Here is a 21,200-nt window from a genome sequence, read left to right on the forward strand (position 1 = left end):
TTTGTAGAGACAGGGAAGTATGGTTACATTACATATGTTCACAGACTCTTCTGTTTTTGACAGATTCTATTTTGCATGCATATTTTTCTTGTTTTAGTATTCCCATAGCTTATATTCAGCTATATAAATTATGGGAATAGTAGAATACGGTAGGTATCATGTGGGAACAATTATGAATCTTGTCTTGAGAGTACCTAAGTGAATGATCATTATTTATTATACTAACCCATCTCACGAAGCTCCGTTGAGTTTTATGTGATTGAAGTTTTCAAGTTTTGGGTGAGACACCGATATGAAGATAATAAGGAGTGACAATAACCTAAGCTTGGGGATTCCCAAGGCACCACCAAGGTAATATCCAAGGAAGACTCAAGTGCCCAAGCTTGGGTATGCCCCAAAAGCCATCCCCTCTTCCGTCTTCAACATTATCGGTATATCTTGCTTGGAGCTATATTTTTATTCGTCACATAATATGAGTTTTTCTTGGAGCATCATTTTATTTTGTTTTTCTCTGTTAGGTGTTATTTATAATCTTGTTTTTCAATAAAAAAGTTCCAAGAATTGCATTAGGATGCTTGCATTGCATGCTTTGATTGGTGCCGTGTAAAAACAGAAAATGGTGTTGTAGTGTTTGAATTTTCATATCTTACTTGAACATGGAAAGTTTATGAAATTTTTACACGAGGTTGTCATATAAGTTTATAGCATGTTCTAAATTTTCATAATTCTTTGGGTTACAGAAGTACACTATTTTCATATATTTCTACACACTATTCTGTTTGGACATATTATTGTCATAGTTTTGTTATCTACTTATACTTTAGTTTCCATAGCCTATATTGATAGATATAAATTGTGGAAATGATACTAAACAGTAGATGCTGTTTGCAATTATTATGCAACTTCTCTTGGCAGTACATAAAGAGTTGATTTATTATTATGTGCACTAACCTATCTTACGAGTTCTTTTCAAGTTTCGTGTGGATGAAGTTTTTGAGAATAGGTGAAACCAGGATACGAGAGGATTGAAAAGATACAAAAGTTCAAGATTGGGGATTCCCAAGGCACCCCAAGTAAATATTTCAAGAACTCTCAAGCATCTAAGCTAGTGGGATGCTCTTCGTCAACTATCAGTTAGCCTATGTTGAGCCTAAATGTTTATTCGTTCACATGATACATCCTATTCTTGGAGTGCTATTTTTATTTTGTTTGCTATTTAAATAAAATAATTAGATCTGAAAATATATAATTTTGAGGAAGAGCGAGTCCTCACATAGCTCCTTAATTGTTTGACTACTCATTGATCTTCACTTATATCTTTTGTGAGTAGCTTGTCATTTTCTCTAATGCTTCACTTATACCTTTTTGAGGGATGAAATCTTTATGCTCCTGTGCTTCCTGTAAATTGGGTTGAGCATGTCGAAAGGGAAATAGCAATATATTAAAATAGTCCCGAAGTAATGGATATCCAATAGGGATATAATAAAAACTTTCATGAAGATCATGGGACAAATTAAACTTGATTCTTTGTAATAGTTTTGAAACATGATGATAGTAATATGTGAGTCATGTTAGTGAGTAATTTTTCTTTAAGTAGGAATATTGGTGTTAAGATTTGTGATTCCCTATGCATGCACGAAAGTCAATAGTTTTGCAATGGAGTTACATCCTACTGTGCTGCATTATTCGGTGTTAGTTATGACTCAATGCTCACTTATGTGAATTTTTGTTTCTTGGTTTGATTGCTTCCGAATCTATTTGCTAGCATTCATTTGTACTAAGTAGAAATACTACTTGTGCATCCAAAATCCTTAAACCAAGTTTTTCCTCATGAGTCAACCATACCTCCCTATATGTGGTACTTCCATGCCGTTCCAAGAAAATTTGTATGTGCCACCTCTAAATTTTCAAAATAAATTTTCTCTTTTGTGTGCTCGTACCGCTCATGAAACGGTGCGGAGTATCCAATATTTTTCCATGCTAGGTGGGTTATTCTCACGATATGTGTTGATTCACTATCATTCACGAGAAAGTAGCTGGTATTCGGGATGGCCAGTTCCATGCTCAAAAATCAAATCAAATATAATGAAACAAAAACCCCCAGGAATGTTGTTGGTATGGATGGTACCCGTGGATTCGGCTTGCCATCGAGTGTGATTGATTGGTGGAGGGGGGTAAAAACTTTACCATCCTGTTTGGGAGCCGCCTATAATGTATCTATCATGGAAAGTATTGTGATCTACTTTGTCGTTTTCGTTGATAGGAAAAGCATGTTACTCAAAATAATTTTTATCTCTCAATTTAAACCTTGAGCTCTGGCTCCTCTAAAAATCCCTACTTCCCTCTGCGAAGGCCTATCTACTTACTTCATGCAATTTTTATTTTTGCTTTGAGTCTCCATCTTCTCTTATAAGCACCAACTAGGAAACACTATGATCGTACTTGAGCATTGGGCATAGCTACTATTTGAGTGTGTTTCACGAATGAATAAATGATTGAGCATGATGGGTTAGGGATAACTTTCTTTAGTGTTGATATTTTGAAAGACATGGTTGTTTGTTGCCATGCTTGAGTATTGAAGTCATTATGTTAAAACTAGACTATTGCTTTGAATCACTTACAAGTCCAAATGTCCATGCTATACAAAGAAGAAAATAATTTGATGAACATGTTACGCAGCATTCCACATCAAAAGTTCTATTTTTATCATTTACCTACTCGAGGATGAGCAGGAATTAAGTTTGGGGATGTTGATACGTCTCCAACTATATCATTCTTGGATGTTTTACAATCATTTTACTACAATTTTATATTATTTTTTGAGAATAACCTATTAATGGTTGTAAAATTACACAAGTTCTTGTTTCACACTCTAATTTTCAGGAATTAATTAGAAATTTTCGAAAAACACGCAAAAGGAGCCTTGTTGGAGGACTCTGACTCTCCTAAAATCTGTCCACAAACAGTTTTTAGAGATCGTCAATTTGAAACCTGAATACGGCTTCAAATGGAAAACGCTAAAACTAGGGAAGTGTGTGGAATTTTATGGCAATAACTCTGGACTACAAATTCGTCCAAAACAGAGATCGAATGTGATATGGAGACCCGTTTTACTGAAGAACAATATCTGATTACGGGATCACGAGAATTGTTGACGTGATTGAGTCCAACTCTTAACATATGTGATATATTCGGCCAAGCCACGACTTTGAAGACTCACGAGGGCTGTGAGGAGCCCCTAGAAAGGTTCTAAAGGTGTCCGAGATTCACTGGATCAAGGGTCCATTCATCGGAGGGCCATAGAGCACCACAGAGGCACATGTAAGGAGAGAAAAACCCTAATTTTGGTAGAGCCACCAAGAGCCACGAATTTGCTTCTCCCTTAGCAGCCACCAAGAATGGAAGAGGCTCCTCCATTGCAGCACCACGACCAAGGAGGAAGGAGGGGCAAGGGGCCACCGCCCTTCGCCATCGCCGCCGCCCGTCGCCAGTGTCGTGGCCGCCATCGCCTCCATCTCTTCGGGGCTGCACCTCTCCATCAACAAATCTCTCTTTCTCACCATGATAATTTGTGAGTGATCCTCCTCAGGGCTGAGGGTATGTACTAATAGCTATGTGTTCAATCTCTCTCTTTCGTGTTCTTGAGATGGTACGATCTTGATGTATCGCGAGCTTTACTAATATAGATGAATCATATGGAGTTTTACCCTCTCTATCTTCTTGTTATGAATTGTGTTTTCCCTTTGAAGTTTTCTTATCGGATTGAGTCCTTAAGGATTTGAGAAAATTTGATATATGTCTTGCGATGGGATATCTGTGGTGGCAATGGGATGTGCTATTGATCCACTTGATATATGTTTTGGTGATCAACTTGCGGGTTCCATGACCTTGGGATCTATGCAGAGGGGTTGGCACATGTTTTCGTCTTGACTTTCCAATAGAAACTTTGTGGCACTATTTGAAGTTCTTTGTGTTGGACTGAACATGATGAATCTGAAATTATGTGATGCATATCGTATAATCATGCCCATGGGTACTTGTGGTGACATTGGAGTATCTAGATGACATTAGGGTTTTGGTTGATGTGTATCTTAACGTGTTATTTTAGTACGAACTCTAGGGCTGTTCGTGATACTTATAGGGATAGCTCATAAGATTGATCAGAAAAGATAACTTTGTGGTGGTTTAGTACCCTAGAATAATTTCTTCGTTTGTTCCCCGCTATTTGTGACTTTGGAGTGAACTCTTTGTCGCACGTGAGGGATTTATATATGATTCGACTATGTTAGTATTGTTGAGAGAACTTGCACTAGTGAAAGTATGGACCCCACGCATTGTTTCCAAGCATTGTAATACTGTTTGTGCTCATTTTTATCATTAATTACCTTGCTGTTTTTATATTTTCAGATTAAAAAAACCTATATCTACCATCCATATTACACTTGTATCACCATCACTTCGCCGAACTAGTGCACCTATACAATGTATCATTGTATTGGGTGTGTTGGGGACACAAGAGACTCTTTGTTATTTCATTGCAGGGTTGCTTGAGAGAGACCATCTTCATCCTACGCCTCCCACGGATTGATAAACCTTAGGTCATCCACTCGAGGGAAACTTGCTATTGTACTACCAAACTCTGCGTTTGGAGGCCCAACATGAGTCTACAAGAAGAAGGTTGTGTAGTAGACTTCACTCCGCCTCCGGCAACAGAATGGCATCACTTCAAAGATAGAATAATGGGCCCGAGCTCAAACGCCACGTGGCAATGAAAGAAGAAAAGTCAGAGGCATGAGCCTCGAAAGAAATCTTACCCGGTGCCAAGGGGGATGTCATGGGGCCCTCGCCTAAGCCTCCTCCGCGTCGACAGGGGGCGCCCATCGGCAGAACCGCGGACCGAGTTTTCTTGACAACCGAGGTATCGGCGGAACTCTCGGTCGGCCGCTTGTCGCGGCGGTGTTCTTCTACCGTCTGGCGACGGGCCGGCTGGGTGACAAAGAGCCGACCTCCATCCGGCAGCTCCGTGCTCCTTCCGGGGCATCGGCCCCATCATAGTCGGCACCGCCTCCAGCACTTGCAGCTCGTCATCATTGTCCGTCCAGTCCCTGATGGATCCTTTGGGAGATGGTGCGACGTCCCCGCCCCGCCGGCTGCGGCGCCGGCCGGCTCGTCCACCTCGTCACCCTTGTCCTCCTTGTCCTCTTGTGCCTCCGGCTCGTCCGAGCCATCGGGACCGTCGGGTCCATCCCCGTCTGACTCAAAGTCCTCGGTGGCGGACCCCTCCCGGTCCGAGTCGAAGTGCTCCGGGTTTGTCACACCCTGTTTTTGCTATCACATGTCTGTGTTGTAAAATTCTGAGCTTGATAAAACTTTTTCAAAACTAATGTTGTGAGTGCCATGATTGACATTGTATTCTTGTATGTTTGATCATGTGAGGTTTAAAACCCTAAAATCCTTTTTGGTATTTTTCTGATTTTCAAAAAACATTTGATAACCATAGTAAAACCACCTTCAGTTGCACTACATGTCCTTGATAGCAAGCAGTGCTTCCACTCACATTTGGTAATCTGATTTTTACCTATCTTTATATTTCAAAACCACAAAAATAATTATTTTTGTGAGTATTTTCCCAATTAAATAACATGTCCATTTCTAAGGTCACAATTGGTATTCCAACATGGAAAAATACTTTCTGCTTTGGAAAAATCTGATTAAATTCGAAGATGATCAGAAGGACATATATTTTCCATACATAGGATTTTAAACCCCCTTTTATATTATATTTATTGATTAAAACTATAAAAGCTATTTCTGTCTGTTTTGGCATTTTGAAATATTTCCAAAGGAAATGTTCTCAATAAATTCCTAGAAAATTTGAGTGATGCCCCTAAGCCTTGTTTGGTGTCCACATAAAGTTTCACCTTGATCAAAGGTGGATAGGGACCCCAGATAACCCTAAAACCCTGTCTGTCCAGAATCAAGTTAGAGCAACTCTACATAGCAAAGTTTGTCCAATGGAGCTAAAACTTTGCAGGAGTGCCTAATACCTGAAATGAGGGTTCTACACCAAAAATGGGATTTGTGGGACTTAGTTTGCCCACACTCCCTTTGGAAGGAACAGATCTGGTCATATTGGAGTGATTTCAAGTTTACAAAGCTAAACTTATCCATTGGAGCTCAAATTTGGTGGAACTCCATGTTTATCCCTAAAACCAAACCCGTTAAGTCTCAGCACCAGTGGTGGGGTGCAACCCCCTGTGACCACTGTCGAACACCTTCTGACAGAGAGGAAAAAGCCACCTTAGCCATAGCTAAACCAAACTCCTTTCCTTCAAACTCTTAGATTAAGTAGCAAGCACCAGTAGCTAACCCCACTCAACTGGCCCCTCACTGGTTCAAAGTGGAAAGGCCAAAAACCCCAATTTAGACATCAGTTCATGATTGACACCACCAGACTTTCTTGCCTCCTTTGACCAGCCGAAGCTCCCACTAAAACCAAACAGCTAGCCACACCCCCAGCAAGTGCCAGGACATCCTAGACACGTCCAAAGTGCCCCAGAGCACACCAGCATGCCGTGGCATGCCAAAAATGCGCTTTGGGCGTGCTACAGGGAGTCTCCGAGGTGGGGGCGACGCCCTCGGCTAGTTCTAGCCTCCCCCAATATGTCCAACCTCCTCCCGACAGCCCCTCTGCGTCGGGCCAGCCTCAGGGCCCCTCCTCTCTCTGCACCCCCATGCGCGCCACGGTGAGTCACCAGCGCACCCAAGTCTGCTCACCGTCGCGGGCCTACAAATAGCCCTGGCCCTCGCTCCAGCACCCCTCAGATAGCTTCGCCGCATCCACTAGCACCTCCCTAGACACCCAGCAACCCAGCAGAGCCCCGGTGCTCGAGATCACCCGAGGCCCCTCCGCCTCGGAGCTCCGGTCGATCTTCGGCTACACGACGGCTCATGCGCCCCTCAACCCCTCAAACTGACCCCCATGACACCAGGAAGCTTTCCCCCAACTCGCCCGAGCTTTCCCGTGTCTCTAGCAACCTCCCCAACCGCTTCCTGAAACCCCTCCACCACGGCCTCCTCTTTGTCGGCGAACCCCTGCCTCCCCGTCGTTGTTTCGACCACCAGCAGGTAGGCGACGGTCCGGCGAACCCATTCCCGTGCTCATTGGAGCTTGAGCACATCGGCAGCCATGTCGGCGTCCTCCTCCTCCTCTCTGGCTAGAGGTAGGAGACGACCCCGACAGGTGTGCCCCACCTATCGGTGGTACAGCCTCCTCCCCCGCGCTGGCCTCGGCCACTGACCGCAGGGCCCCGCGCGTCAGGTTCAAACCTGACGGCGCGCGCGCCTGGGCAGGCCGTCGGCTGGCCATGGGCCAGCCCGGCTCTGGGCCGAGCCAGGCCAGGAGCTGGCCTGTGTTTTTCTTTTATTTTTAAAAATGTGTAAAAACATTTTACCGGTGTAAAAATATAATTCTTCCACTGTTATTTTTCTTAAAATGTGTAGTATTTAATGATATGCTTAGATGAATTTTTCCAGCAACTAATCTATTTTGCAATATTAAAAAGGACTAAAACGGAATAGTTTTGCTTCTACTTGGTTGTTTTCAAAAATATTCCTTCAAGGAAAATTTAGGCAAGTATTTTTAAAAATGATATCTTAGATTTATCAGAAATAGGGAACATTTTTAAAATGACTTTCTGGACTGCTTTTGTGTGAGCTATTTCCTAATTACTGCTTTATCGACGATAGAAAACCCGTGTGACGAGGGAATCGGCAGCGGAAAACCTCAAAGACCCCGGATACTTAGCTGACCAACGCAAGCAGCCCTTTGACCATGATAGAGCATATGTTACTTTGCATGTTATAAAAGCAAGTATTCCCGTTGCATATGATCATAAGTGTCGGTAATCATCTGATATGATTTTACCGAAGGCTCCCCCGGAGCACATGCATTGAGCTTGACCCTACCCCTTGAGGGTCATGCTAATACCATGCAAGTAAAAATAGATGTAGTATTATCATGAGCATTATGTTGTCACAAAGCAAGAGTTTATGAAAACCCCGTCGGGTGCGACTAATGCCCGAGGGTGATGATGAGTTGGTGGTCACTTTTGGTGAAGTGATGCACCCGGTGTTTTGTGTGAGTAAGGTTTCAGAAATGGGATTAGATTTATGATGTGTCGACCGTCCCAACCTTACCAGTACGACCACGTTACCCCTTATTGGACGGGGCTATGTTAATTACTCTGGTCGGTGCTAGAAAAGAGCCACATTACTAGTGGCGGGAGTGATTGTAGTCACTCTCGTGATAGGGTCGTGCCGGGTAGGACGACTATGCCATTTTTATGAGTTCCAGTCACACCGTTGGTCCCCGCATGGTCGGTACGGTCCAGAGTTAGTGCTCGTAAGACATACAACATGTGGGCTGTGTACCAATCAAGTGGATCTCTTTGTCTAGTATCATCAGGGGAAGGCATTGATCGGGTACTTACCTCGGGTATGTGATATACCGCGAGTCGTGGATGACACGGAAGTTTCCCGGATCTCGTGGGTCCAGCGTACTACCTCTGCAAAGTGTAAACTATTCGAATAGCCGTGTCCACGGTCAAGGACAATTGGGTAATCCTGCTTAAACTACGTGCTGATATTTCCGCATAAACCAAGTGTGCATGAGTGAGTGTATGTGTGGTGTTGGAAAAAGGTGTTGTTATGAAAGTAATAATAATATGACCAAGTTTGGTGACTTGGCATATAGGGTGAACCCGGATGGTTCAGCCCTCAACAGATATATTGATATCCGTAACCTGTTCTTCAAGAGTAATTCTTTAACTTGATGCATATTCATGATCATTCCACCAAGATGAGTTACACTAAAGATGCATGATATTGTTATCCTTCACTTTCATTGTTCATATCATGGGCTGTTTGCGAGTACATTCAAAGTACTCATTGGCTTGCCACTGGTTATGTTATTTGACCAGACATAGAAGGACCGGAGTTTGGAGATGAGTACGTCTTCAGCGACACCCCTGCGAACTAGGACACTTCCGAGTCAGAATGCCTATCGGTGTAGGCTTGATGGCATGGGCACCCTCTTAGCCCCGTGTTTCCGCTATTAGTGTATTCGTGTGACTTGGCCTTAGGCCATGTCTTGTGAACTTGACCCTTCGGTCACGTGTTGTAATAATCAGTACTTGGATGTAAGACTCTTTATTCAGTATCTGTGTTCGGTGAGCATTGATCTCTGGGATCACTGAGCACGGCGATTCTCGACTAGTAAGTCGGGGTCCCCACAGAGATGGTATCAGAGCCATCCTGACTATAGGAAGCCTTAGGTAGCATGGACGATAGCCGAACAATTGTGCACCTAGAGTGACCCGAGAACCACACCCACTATATATTTCTAACCCTCTCCTCTACACCCTGTAGATGGCCGCCATACCCGAGACGCTTCTGGAAATGGGCTTTCCTCTTCTTTTGAGTGATAGCCTCGAGAAGTGTCAAGTGCATCGCACGCCCGTCTTTCTCTACCATGAGCACTGGGTGAACGCCGACACTAAGGAGTATCACGTGGACGTGATAGTGAAGGATAATGACTCCCCAACTAGCTGGTTCTTTGAAGGGCCGCAAATGGAGGATCTGATGTTGGCCGTGGAGACTGCAGCACGAGAGGCACTCGTGCGACTCCGCGACATCCTTCCTGAGATGGCGAACGAACCTGCTACTCGTCAGTTACCTTTTGTTAAGGATAAGATAGACGGGAGCTGGACACTCAACCCCTCATCTGAGGACGGGATGCCATTAAGGTTTCAGACCTACTTCAGTCTCTCCTCAGACACCTTGACGCATCTCTTGATCAAGGAGTCAACTAGGATTCGCCAAGAGCTACACCAAGTTAAGGACCTATATCGTATGGAGAAGATGAAGAACAACAAGGTGAAGAAAGAAGGAGCACCTGTGATATCACCTGGTTTTGCTTTCCGAGGAGGAATACCCCCACTTCAGGCAGTTCCTCTTCAGAGTCGACGCTTAACCGCAGAAGAGTACACCGAGCTTTTCGCTACCTCAACAACCAAGAGACATCGAGATGGTTTACTCCCTTCCCCTACCCTTTCGAAGAAAGGAAGCACTAATGAAGATGAAGACAGAGATGAAGATGAAGACGAAGATCCCACAGAGCCGGCTTGTGAGACCGCGCACTCGATCGCGTAGTAGCGTAGGATGTACCGAGCATAGAAATTCTTGTATTAGGATTTTATGACCCGGATGTTGTGTGAGCCTGTTGGATGCAAGTCGCATTCTGCCTTGAGCAGCGTGTGAACGACTGCATCGCTTGCTTTTAAATTAATGCAGTAGTTTATTTCAAAAAACCTTGTCATACAATTTTGCACACCAGCACACTAGACCCCCTCCTTATTAGAACGTCATCCCTTTCGAGTGCAACCGGTTTAGCAGTATTTGACCTGTCTACTCCCCTGACAGGATGGTGAATGCAACTCGCAACAGCACTTTCGGCAACCCCGGCTCTGCCTCTTCAGGACAGCAACAGGGAACTGGAGGGGAAGCTCAAGCTGGAGATCACCATGTGCTTCAAGACGATGTTCCTCCGCCAGCACCTCCCCCTGAAAGCTTGACCATGGCTAGGTTCCTTCAAGCTCGTCGGGAGGAGCGCCAAGCCAACAATGCCGCTATCCAGCAGCTGGCTCAAACCTTGGTGAACCACCCGCCACAAAACGGGAATGGCAACGGTCGTTCAACTCTCTCTGAGTTTATGAGGACTACGCCGCCCATATTCACGGAGACGACTGAGCCCTTGGATGCCGATGACTGGATCCGCACTGTCGAAGACCTTCTCGCGTTGGTCAGGTGCACCGACGACAACGAGAAAGTTCTCTATGCAACCCACTATCTCGGAGGCACAGCTAGAGCTTGGTGGGATGGATTTTAGATCATGCGAGTCGGGCAAGTCAACACTTGGGCCGTGTTCAAGGATGGATTCCGTGCTGCTCACATTCCTCCAGGGATGATGACCATTAAGAAGCGGGAATTCCAAGGCTTAAGGCAAGGCAGTGGATCAGTCGAGGAGTATTTGCAGAAGTGCAACCTTCTATCAAGGTATGCACCTATAGATGTCAGCACTGAGGCTGCCAAAGTGGAGCGCTTTATGGAAGGACTGCAGCAATCACTCCAGTATCAACTGGTTGTTTGTGAATGTCAGACCTTCAGTGACCTGGTTAATAAGGCCCTTATGTTGGAAGACAAGCGTCGTGCAATAGACGACACCCGGAAGCGCAAGCTCATGGGTAGTGGAGGACCGGTCAACTTGAAACCACGACCATGGCAGTCAGCCCCAGCAAGACCCAACTATCAGAGCAGCAGTACAAGCACCCAACATTTCGCCAGAATTACCAACCTCAACAAGTCAACATCAAGCCAGCAAGCACACCGCCAAATAACGGTGGAAGCAAGACCAATCTTCCAGCGCAAGTTACCTGTTTGGGGGTGTGGACAACCAGGGCACTATTCCCGGCAGTGCCCCAATAAGAAACCCGATGTTCCGCGCCCCAATGCGCCAAATCCAGGACAAGGAGCACCAGGCAGGAACCAGGCTCACCGCAATCAGCAGTACCACATCAAGGGGCGGATTAATCATATTTCCGCCGAAGAGGCACAGGAAGACCCGGACTGCATTCTGGGTACGATCCTCGTCAACTCTAGCCCGGCAACAGTATTGTTTTATTGTGGTGCTTCGCATTCCTTTGTTACACAAAAGTTTGCGGAAAAGTGTGGACTAGAACCTACCTTGCTTCGTGGGCATATGGAAATTCAGACCCCGGGAGCAGTTTTGAGAACCAACCTAGGGTGTAGTAAGGTTGGGATAGTTATCAATGGGACGAGCTTCTCAGCGGACCTCATTGTGCTTAAGTCGCAAGGCCTAGAAGTAATCCTCGGTATGGACTGGTTGGCCAAGCATCAGAGTATCTTGGACAATGCTAACAGGGCCATTACCATGACAAGGACCAAGGGGTCAGAGTCAAGTATGTCTCTGAGCCAGTACTCACTCGAGTGCCACGAGTTAACAGCCTATCAGAGGAAGGACTCGACCGAGTGCCGATAGTCTGTGAATACCCGGATGTCTTTCCTGATGAGCTACCCGGGATGCCTCCTAACCGAGACATCGAGTTCATCATCGAACTCATGCCCGGATCAAGGCCTGTCTATAAGAAGCCTTACAGGATGGGATCCGAAGAGCTAGCGGAGTTGAAGAAGCAACTGCATGAGCAACTCAGGAAAGGATTCACTCGTCCAAGTGCGTCACCTTGGGGATCGCCTGTTCTCTTCGTGTCCAAGAAGGATGGGACAATCCGACTTTGTCTCGATTAATGTTCACTCAATGAGGTCATTATCAAGAACAAGTATCCACTCCCCAAGATTGAAGACTTGTTCGACCAGCTTAATGGTGCAAAGGTATTCTCCAAGATCGACCTCCGATCTGGATATTACCAACTAAAGATTCAACCCGAAGACATTCCGAAGACGGCATTTGTGACCCGATACGGTCTGTACTAATGCACTGTCATGTCCTTCGGATTGACAAATGCCCCAGCTTACTTCATGTACCTCATGAATAAGGTCTTCATGGAATATTTGGACAAGTTTGTCGTCGTATTCATCGATGACATATTGGTCTTTTCCAAGTCTGAAGAAGAGCATGAGCAACACTTGAGGTTAGTATTGGAAAAGATTCGAGAGCACCAACTGTATGCCAAGTTCAGCAAGTGCCAGTTTTGGCTGAACGAAATTGGATTCCTAGGTCATACCATGACGGCAAGTGGATTGGCAGTTGATCCCTCTAAGATTACCACGGTAGCCAACTGGGTATCGCCAATCGACGTGAAGGAAGTCAGAAGTTTCTCGGACTCGCAGGGTATTACCGCAAGTTCGTAGAAGGATTCTCCTGCATCGCGCGACCTATGACTCAGCTCTTGAAGAAAGGAAAGAAGTTTGAATGGACACCAGAATGTGAGGCAAGCTTCCAAGAGTTGAAGAAGAGGATAACCACCGCCCCGGTATTGGCCACTCCATATATCAGCAAGGAGTTTGTGATATATTGTGATGCCTCCAGGACCGGGCTAGGTGAGGTTCTAATGCAGGATGGCAGGGTCGTGGCATACTTGTCGCGGCAACTGCGCCCGCATGAGGAGAATTACCCCACCCATGATCTAGAGTTGGCAGCAGTAGTGCATGCGTTGAAGACATGGCGACATTACCTTCTGGGGAAGCGATGTGAAATATACACCGACCACAAGAGTCTGAAGTATATTTTCACCCAAAGGGAATTGAACATGAGGCAATGGAGATGGTTGGAGTTAATCAAAGACTACGACCTCAGCATTCAATATCACCCCGGTAAGGAAAATGTAGTGGCGGATGCCTTGAGTCGGAAGACTAGCACCTTAAACGTCATGCTTAAGGAAAGGCAGCCCGCCTTATACGAAGAATTGGAGAACTTCGGACTGGAACTGGTGGAACCAGGATTCCTGGATAATCTCAAAGTCAAACCAACACTGGAAGACGACATCAAGGAGGCCCAGAAGGGTCACAAGAGTATCCAAGGTATCAAGAAGAAGATTCCAGAAGGCAAGGCCCCAGGATTCTTGGAGGATGATCAAGGAGTGGTGTGTTTTGGGAAACGTTTATGCGTACCCAACATGGCCGAGCTCAAGGAACTCATCCTACGGGAAGCTCATGATGCACCCTACTCCATTAACCCCGGTGGTACCAAGATGTATCAAGATCTCCGAGGAAGATTCTGGTGGCACGCCATGAAGAGGGAGATCGCGTCGTATGTGGCTAGGTGTGATGTGTGTCAGCAAGTTAAGGCTGAGCATCAGCAACCTGCAGGACTGCTGCAACCTCTCCAGGTGCCGGAGTGGAAGTGGGACAAGGTAGGGATGGATTTCATTACTGGTCTACCAAGGTCTAGCAAGGGACATAACTCGATATGGGTTGTTGTCGACCATTTGACCAAGGTGGCCCATTTCATACCTGTCAACATCACTTCTGACGGGAACAAGTTGGCCACTCTCTATATCGAGCGCATAGTAAGCCTTCACGGAGTTCCCAAGGAGATTCTATATGACCGAGGCATGCAGTTCACCTCAAGGTTTTGGAGGAAACTTCAGGAAGCCCTCGGTAAAAAGCTCTCTTTCAGCACCACCTTCCACCCACAGACGGGAGGACAGACGGAAAGGGTGAATCAGATACTCGAAGATATGCTTCGCGCATGCGTACTAGCACATGGAGCCAAATGGGAAGACTGTCTGCCGTTCGCTGAGTTTTCTTACAACAACACCTACCAGTCTAGTCTTCAGATGGCCCCGTTCGAAGAGCTGTACAGACGAAAATGCCGCACCCCGCTCAACTGGTCAGAAATCGAAGACGGGCTGATTTTCGAACCAGAAGTTTTGCACCAGGCAGAAGAGAAGGTGCAACTAGTCCAAGAGAATCTGAAGACAGCCAAGTCGCGACAAAAGAGTTATGCGGACTCTCGCCGCAGGAATGTGGAGTTCATTCCCGGAGATCTGGTGTACCTCCGAGTCACACCTCTCAAGGGAACCAAGCGTTTCCACGTTAAGGGGAAACTCGCTCCAAGGTTCATTGGGCCATTCAAGATCACGGCAAGGCGTGGCGAGGTCGCTTATCAGTTGGAGTTACCTCCGGAGATTTTGGGTGTGCACAACGTTTTCCACATGTCACAGCTTTGGAAGTGTCTCCAGATGCCAAGTCATTCCGATCCTTATAAGGACATTGATCACCAGGGCATTGACCTTCAGTCTGATCTCACATATCGCGAGAGGCCAATCCGCATTCTGGATGAAGCAGAGCGATGTACTAGAAGCCGCACCATCAAGTATTCCAAGGTTCAATGGAGCAACCACACCAAAGCCGAAGCTACATGGGAGCGTGAAGACTATCTCCGATCTGAGTTTCCAAACCTTTTTAGCACCTAGCTTAGGAATCTCGGGGACGAGATTCTTGTAAGGGGGATAGGTCTGTCACACCCTGTTTTTGCTATCACTTGTCTGTGTTGTAAAATTCTGAGCTTGATAAAACTTTTCAAAACTAATGTTGTGAGTGGCATGATTGACATTGTATTCTTGTATGTTTGATCATGTGAGGTTTAAAACCCTAAAATCCTTTTTGGTATTTTTCTGATTTTCAAAAAACCTTTGATAACCATAGTAAAACCACCTTGAGTAGCACTACATGTCCTTGATAGCAAGCAGTGCTTCCACTCATATTTGGTAATCTGATTTTTACCTATCTTTATAATTCAAAACCAAAAAAATAATTATTTATGTGAGTATTTTCCCAATTAAATAACCTGTCCATTTCTAAGGTCAGAATTGGTATTCCAACATGGAAAAATACTTTCTGCTTTGGAAAAATATGATTAAATTTCGAGATGATCATAAGGACATATATTTTCCATACGTAGGATTTTAAACCCCCTTTTCTATTATGTTTATTGATTAAAACTATAAAAGCTATTTCTGTCTGTTTTGGCATTTTGAAATATTTCCAAAGGAAATATTCTCAATAAATTCCTAGAAAATTCCGGTGATGCCCCTAAGCCTTGTTTGGTGTCCACATAAAATTTCACCTTGATCAAAGGTGTATAGGGACCCCAAATAACCCTAAAACCATGTCTGTCCAGAATCAAGTTAGAGCAACTCTACATAGCAAAGTTTGTCCAATGGACCTAAAACTTTGCAGGAGTGCCTAATACTTCAAATGAGGGTTCTACACCAAAAATGGGATTTGTGGGACTTAGTTTGCCCACACTCTCTTTGGAAGGAACATATCTGGTCATATTGGAGTGATTTCAAGTTTACAAAGCTAAACTTATCCATTGGAGCTCAAATTTGGTGGAACTTCATGGTTTGGCCCTAAAACCAAACCTGATAAGTGTCAGCACGAGTGGTGGGGTGCAACCCCCTCTGACCACTGTCGAACACCTTCTGACAGAGAGGAAAAAGCCACCTTAGCCACAACTAAACCAAACTCCTTTGCTTCAAACTCTTAGATTAAGTAGCCAGCACCAGTAGCTAAGCCCAGTCAACTGGCCCCTCACTAGTTCAAAGTGGAAAGGCCAAAAACCCCCAATTTAGACATCGGTTCATGATTGACAGCACCAGTATTTCTTGCCTCCTTTGACCAGCCGAAGCTCCCACTAAAACCAAACGGCTAGCCACACCCCCAGCAAGTGCCAGGACATGCTAGACACGTCCAAAGTGCCCCAGAGCGCAACAGCATGCTGTGGCATGCCAAAACTGCACTCTGGGCGCACTACAGGGAGTCTCCGAGGTGGGGGCGACGCCCTCGGCTAGTTCCAGCCTCCCCCGAGATGTCCAACCTCCTCCTCGACAGCCCCTCTGCGTCGGGCCAGCCTCAGGGCCCCTCTCGCGCAAGAGCTCGAACGATGCGTGCCCGCGCGCTCCAGATTCGGCCAAGCTTGTGCGGCCACGAATGCAGCTCTCCTCTCTCTCTCTCCAGCAGACGGTTCCCGCAGTCCAATACCACATCCTGAGACCGTGGTTTCAACCCCAACGTCTCTCTGCACCCCCATGCGTGCCACGGTGAGTCACCGGCGCCCGAGTCTGCTCACTGTCGCAGGCCTATAAATAGCCCTCCCCTCGCTCCAGCAACCCTCAGATAGCTTCGCCGCATCCACTAGCACCTCCCTAGCCACCCCAGCAACCCAGCAGAGCCTCGGTGCTCGAGATCGACCAAGGCCCCTCCGCCTCGGAGCTCCGGTCGATCTCCGGCTACACGACGGCTCCTGCGCCTGTCAACCCCTCAAACTGACCCCCTTGACACCAGGAAGCTTTCCCCCAACTCGCCCGAGCTTTCCCGTGTCTCTAGCAACCTCCCCGACTGCTTCCCGAAACCCCTCCGCCACGGCCTCCTCGTCGCTGGTGAACCCCTGCCTCCCAGTTGTTGTTTCGACCACTAGCAGGTAATCGACGGTCCGGCGAACCCATTCCCGTGCTCATTGGAGCTTGAGCACGTCGGCAGCCATGTCGGCGTCCTCCTCCTCCTCTCTAGCTGGAGGTAGGAGACGATCCCGACAGGTCTGCCCCACCTGTCGGTGGCCCAGCCTCCTCCCCCATGTTGGCCTCGGCCACTAACCGCAGGGCCCCGCGCGTCAGGTTCAACCCTGACGGCATGCGCGCCTCGGCAGGCCATCGGCTAGCCATGGGCCATCCCAGCTCTGGGCCGAGCCAGGCCAGGAGCTGGCCTGTGTTTTCCTTTTATTTTTAAAACCTGAATTTCTAAGACTTTTATAAAAACATTTAACCAGGGTAAAAATATAATTCTTCCACTATTATTTTTATAAAAATGTGTAGTATTTAATGATATGCTTAGATGAATTTTTCCAGCAACTAATCTATTTTGCAATATTAAAAAGGACTAAAATGGAATAGTTTTGCTTCTACTTGGTTGTTTTCAAAAATATTCCTTCAAGGAAAATTTAGGCAAGTATTTTTAAAAATGATATCTTAGATTTACCAGAAATAGGGAACATTTTTAAAATGACTTTGTGGACTATTTTTGTGTGAGCTATTTCTTATTTGTGGTTTTATCGACGATAGAAAACCCGTGTGACGAGGGAATCGGAGCGGAAGGCCTCGAAGACCCCGCATACTTAGCTGAGCAAGGAAAGCAGCCCTTTGACCATGACTGAGCGTATGTTACTTTGCATGTTATAAAAGAAAGTATCCCCGTTGCATATGATCATAAGTGTCGGTAATCATCTGATATGATTTTACCGAAGGCTCCCCCGTTGCACATGCATTGAGCTTCACCCTACCCCTTGAGGGTCATGCTAATACCATGTTGACAAGCAAAAATAAATGTAGTATTATCATGAGCATGATGTTGTCACAAAGCAAGAGTTTATGAAAACCCCGTCGGGTGCCACTAATTCCCGAGGGTGATGATTAGTTGGTGGTCACTTTTGGTGAAGTGATGCACCCGGTGTTTTGTGTGAGTAAGGTTTCAGAAATGGGATTAGATTTATGATGTGTCGACCGTCCCAACCTTACCAGTACGACCACGTTACCCCTTATGGGACGGGGCTATGTTAATTACTCTGGTCGGTGCTAGCAAAGTGCCACATTACTAGTGCGGGAGTGATTATAGTCACTCTCATGAAGGGGTCATGTCGGGTAGGACGAATATGCCATTTTTATGAGGTCCAGACACACTGTTAGTCCCCGCATGGTCGGTACAGGTCCAGAGTTGGTTCTCGTAATATGTACGACATGTGAGTTGGGTACCAATCGAGTGGATCTCTTTGTCTAGTATCGTCAGGTGAAAGGCATTGATCGGGTACTTACCTCGGGTATGTGATATACCGCGAGTCGTGGATGACACGGAAGTTTCCCGAATCTCGTGGGTCCAGCGTACTACCTGTGCAGAGTGTAAACTATTTGAATAGTCGTGTCCACGGTCAAGGACAGTTGGGTAATCCTGCTTAAACTACGTCCTGATATTTCCGCATAAACCGAGTTTGCGTGAGTGAGTGTATGTGTGGTGTTGGAAAAAGGTGTTGTTATGAAAGTAATAATAATATGACCAACTTTGGTGACTTGGCATATAGGGTGAACCCGGATGGTTCAGCCCTCAATAGATATATTGATATACGTAACCTGTTCTTCAAGAGTAATTCTTTAACTTGATGCATATTCACGATCATTCCACCCAGATGAGTTACACCAAAGATGCATGATATTGTTATCCTTCACTTTCATTGTTCATATCATGGGCTGTTTACGAGTACATTCAAACTACTCATTGGCTTGCCACTGGTTATGTTATTGGACGAGACATGGAAGGACCGGAGTTTGAAGATGAGTACGTCTTCGGCGACACCCCTGCGAACTAGGACACTTCCGAGTCAGAATGTCTGTCGGTGTAGGCTTGATGGCATGGGCACCCGCTTAGCCTCGTGTTTCCGCTATTAGTGTATTCGTGTGATTTGGCCTTAGGCCCTGTCTTGTGAACTTGACCCTTCGGTCACGCGTTGTAATAATCAGTACTTGGACGTAAGACTCTTTATTCAGTATCTGTGTTCGGTGAGCATTGATCTCTGGGATCACTGAGCACGGAGATTCTCTACTAGTAAGTCGGGGTCCCCATAGGGTTCGGGCCGTCCGGCGTGTTGTGCCGAACAAAGAGCGGAGGGGTGTCACAGCCACGCATCCTGTACAACCAATAAGAAAGAAAAGAAGAGGGGAACAACCCTAGTCGGCCGAAAACTTACTCTTGGCGCCCGGTTGCCGCGGTGGAATGGCTCCAGGCCGAAGCTCCACTCCTCCTCGTATAGCTGAAAGTTGGTGATATTGTTCACCCAGGCGGGCACCTTGTGCAGCGAAAACTCCACCGTCGATAGCCGACTTGGATCCTTGCGGCCGCTCATGTCGCACATCCGGTCCGGCCTTGCCTGCAGCGGCAGCACATGGCGGGAGACGAAGGCTACCACCAGGTCCGAGGCCACCAGCCACATCGAAGCCATGGGCTGTTGCATCTGGTCCGCGATCATCGCCAGCTCGTCAGAGCGCACCTCGAGGTCCCAGTTCTCTCCAGTCGGCGGCTTGTTGGAGAAGGGCGGGAAATTGACACAATTCCGCCGCAGGCCGATGCTGCGGACGTAGAAGAAGGTGCGTTGTCAATCCTTGAAGGATTCCTTCCACTTCATCTTCGGAAGCAGCGGGCCAACCCGTCTGTACACCACCGCATCGCCGCAGGAGTATGGCCCATGGCGGTGCATCTGAGTGCGGAAATGAAAGAGGTGGCGGAAGAACGACGAAAAGGGCTAGAAGCCCAGGTCGCCTCGCACATGGTGGCGAAGCGCGGGAGATATAAGACCGAGTTAGGGCCCAAATGATACATTTTGGAACCATTAAAACTCGAGATACTGCTAGAGAAAGATGCTCCCCGGCAACCCGAAGCCAACTAAGACGTGCGTATAGAATATGACACGCTCACCGAGGCGGGGATCCGACACGATCTCCTCTCCAGGCGTGCGGGCCTCGATGAGTTCCTCAGACGGAAGCAATCGCATCCGCCGAAGGTACTCGATGTGCACCTCGGTGATGACACATCCCTCCCACGAGCCGCAGGGAAGCGGGGCCATCTCGCCAGCCGCCGGAGGTGAGTTGAAGGAAAGAAAGCGAGCGAGACGGTCCCGAGTGGGTCGACCGTGGGGAAGCGTTGCGGGCATGAGGAGGAAGGAAGGAGGCGGATTGGAACGATGCAAGAGCTCGAGGAGTGCGGGAGTAAGGAGAGGCAATGGCGAAACCGACCCCCTTCCCCTTTTAGAGCCCCGGTGAGACGGGGGAAGTGGGATCAGTTGCACCCAGGACCCCCCCCCCCCCACTTACCCACGATCCCTGCGCATTAAACTGTGCAAGGAACCCCAACCGACGGCCCACGACCTAGTAAATCCGCGCGTGGGCCGAGGCATGCCAGGATGGGCCTATAGCGCCGTAGCATCCCGAGGGTAATGGCGGACCTACCATCTACCGCAGGCCTACATGTGGCGCGCCCCAGCCGACGCCATAACCGAGGTGACGAGGCGGAGCCCGACGCGCCGCAGCGGCCGGCTGCGGCTTTGGCTGGCTGCTGCTCTAGCCGATCAGAAGACACCTGACCGCCTGCCGGCCCCAGCTGGCCGGCCGGCCTCGACAACTCATTTAGGTGCATGGGAAAAACGCTGGCCCCCCTCGTCCGGAGGCCTCCGGACCCCAATGGTTTTGGGGGCTGTTGATGGGAATATTACCCCTGGGTATACCAAGAGCGGAGATTAGCCGTCTCCAAGACATTTGGGGGCCGCTTGCCCCCCCGAGGCCGGTTGGCGATAGCCAGACCCATTGGCCAATGCATTCCTAGCCGGCTGGCGATAGACGGCCGACTTAACCAACGCGCACCCGGGCGGTTGGCGATAGACGGCCCACTTAGCAAACGCATGTCTCGCCGACAGGCGGGATTCGGCCCGCCGGCTGGCCTGCCACCTGCCGGACGGCCGGCTCCTGTCCCATTCGGTTATACCTTCATATGAAGACAAGACAAGACGAATGATGCACAGGCTATCGCAATTGTAGTACGTGCTGACATACTCGGCATGGCCA

This window comes from Hordeum vulgare, chromosome 4H (assembly GCF_904849725.1).
Source record: "Hordeum vulgare subsp. vulgare chromosome 4H, MorexV3_pseudomolecules_assembly, whole genome shotgun sequence".
NCBI lineage: Eukaryota > Viridiplantae > Streptophyta > Magnoliopsida > Poales > Poaceae > Hordeum > Hordeum vulgare.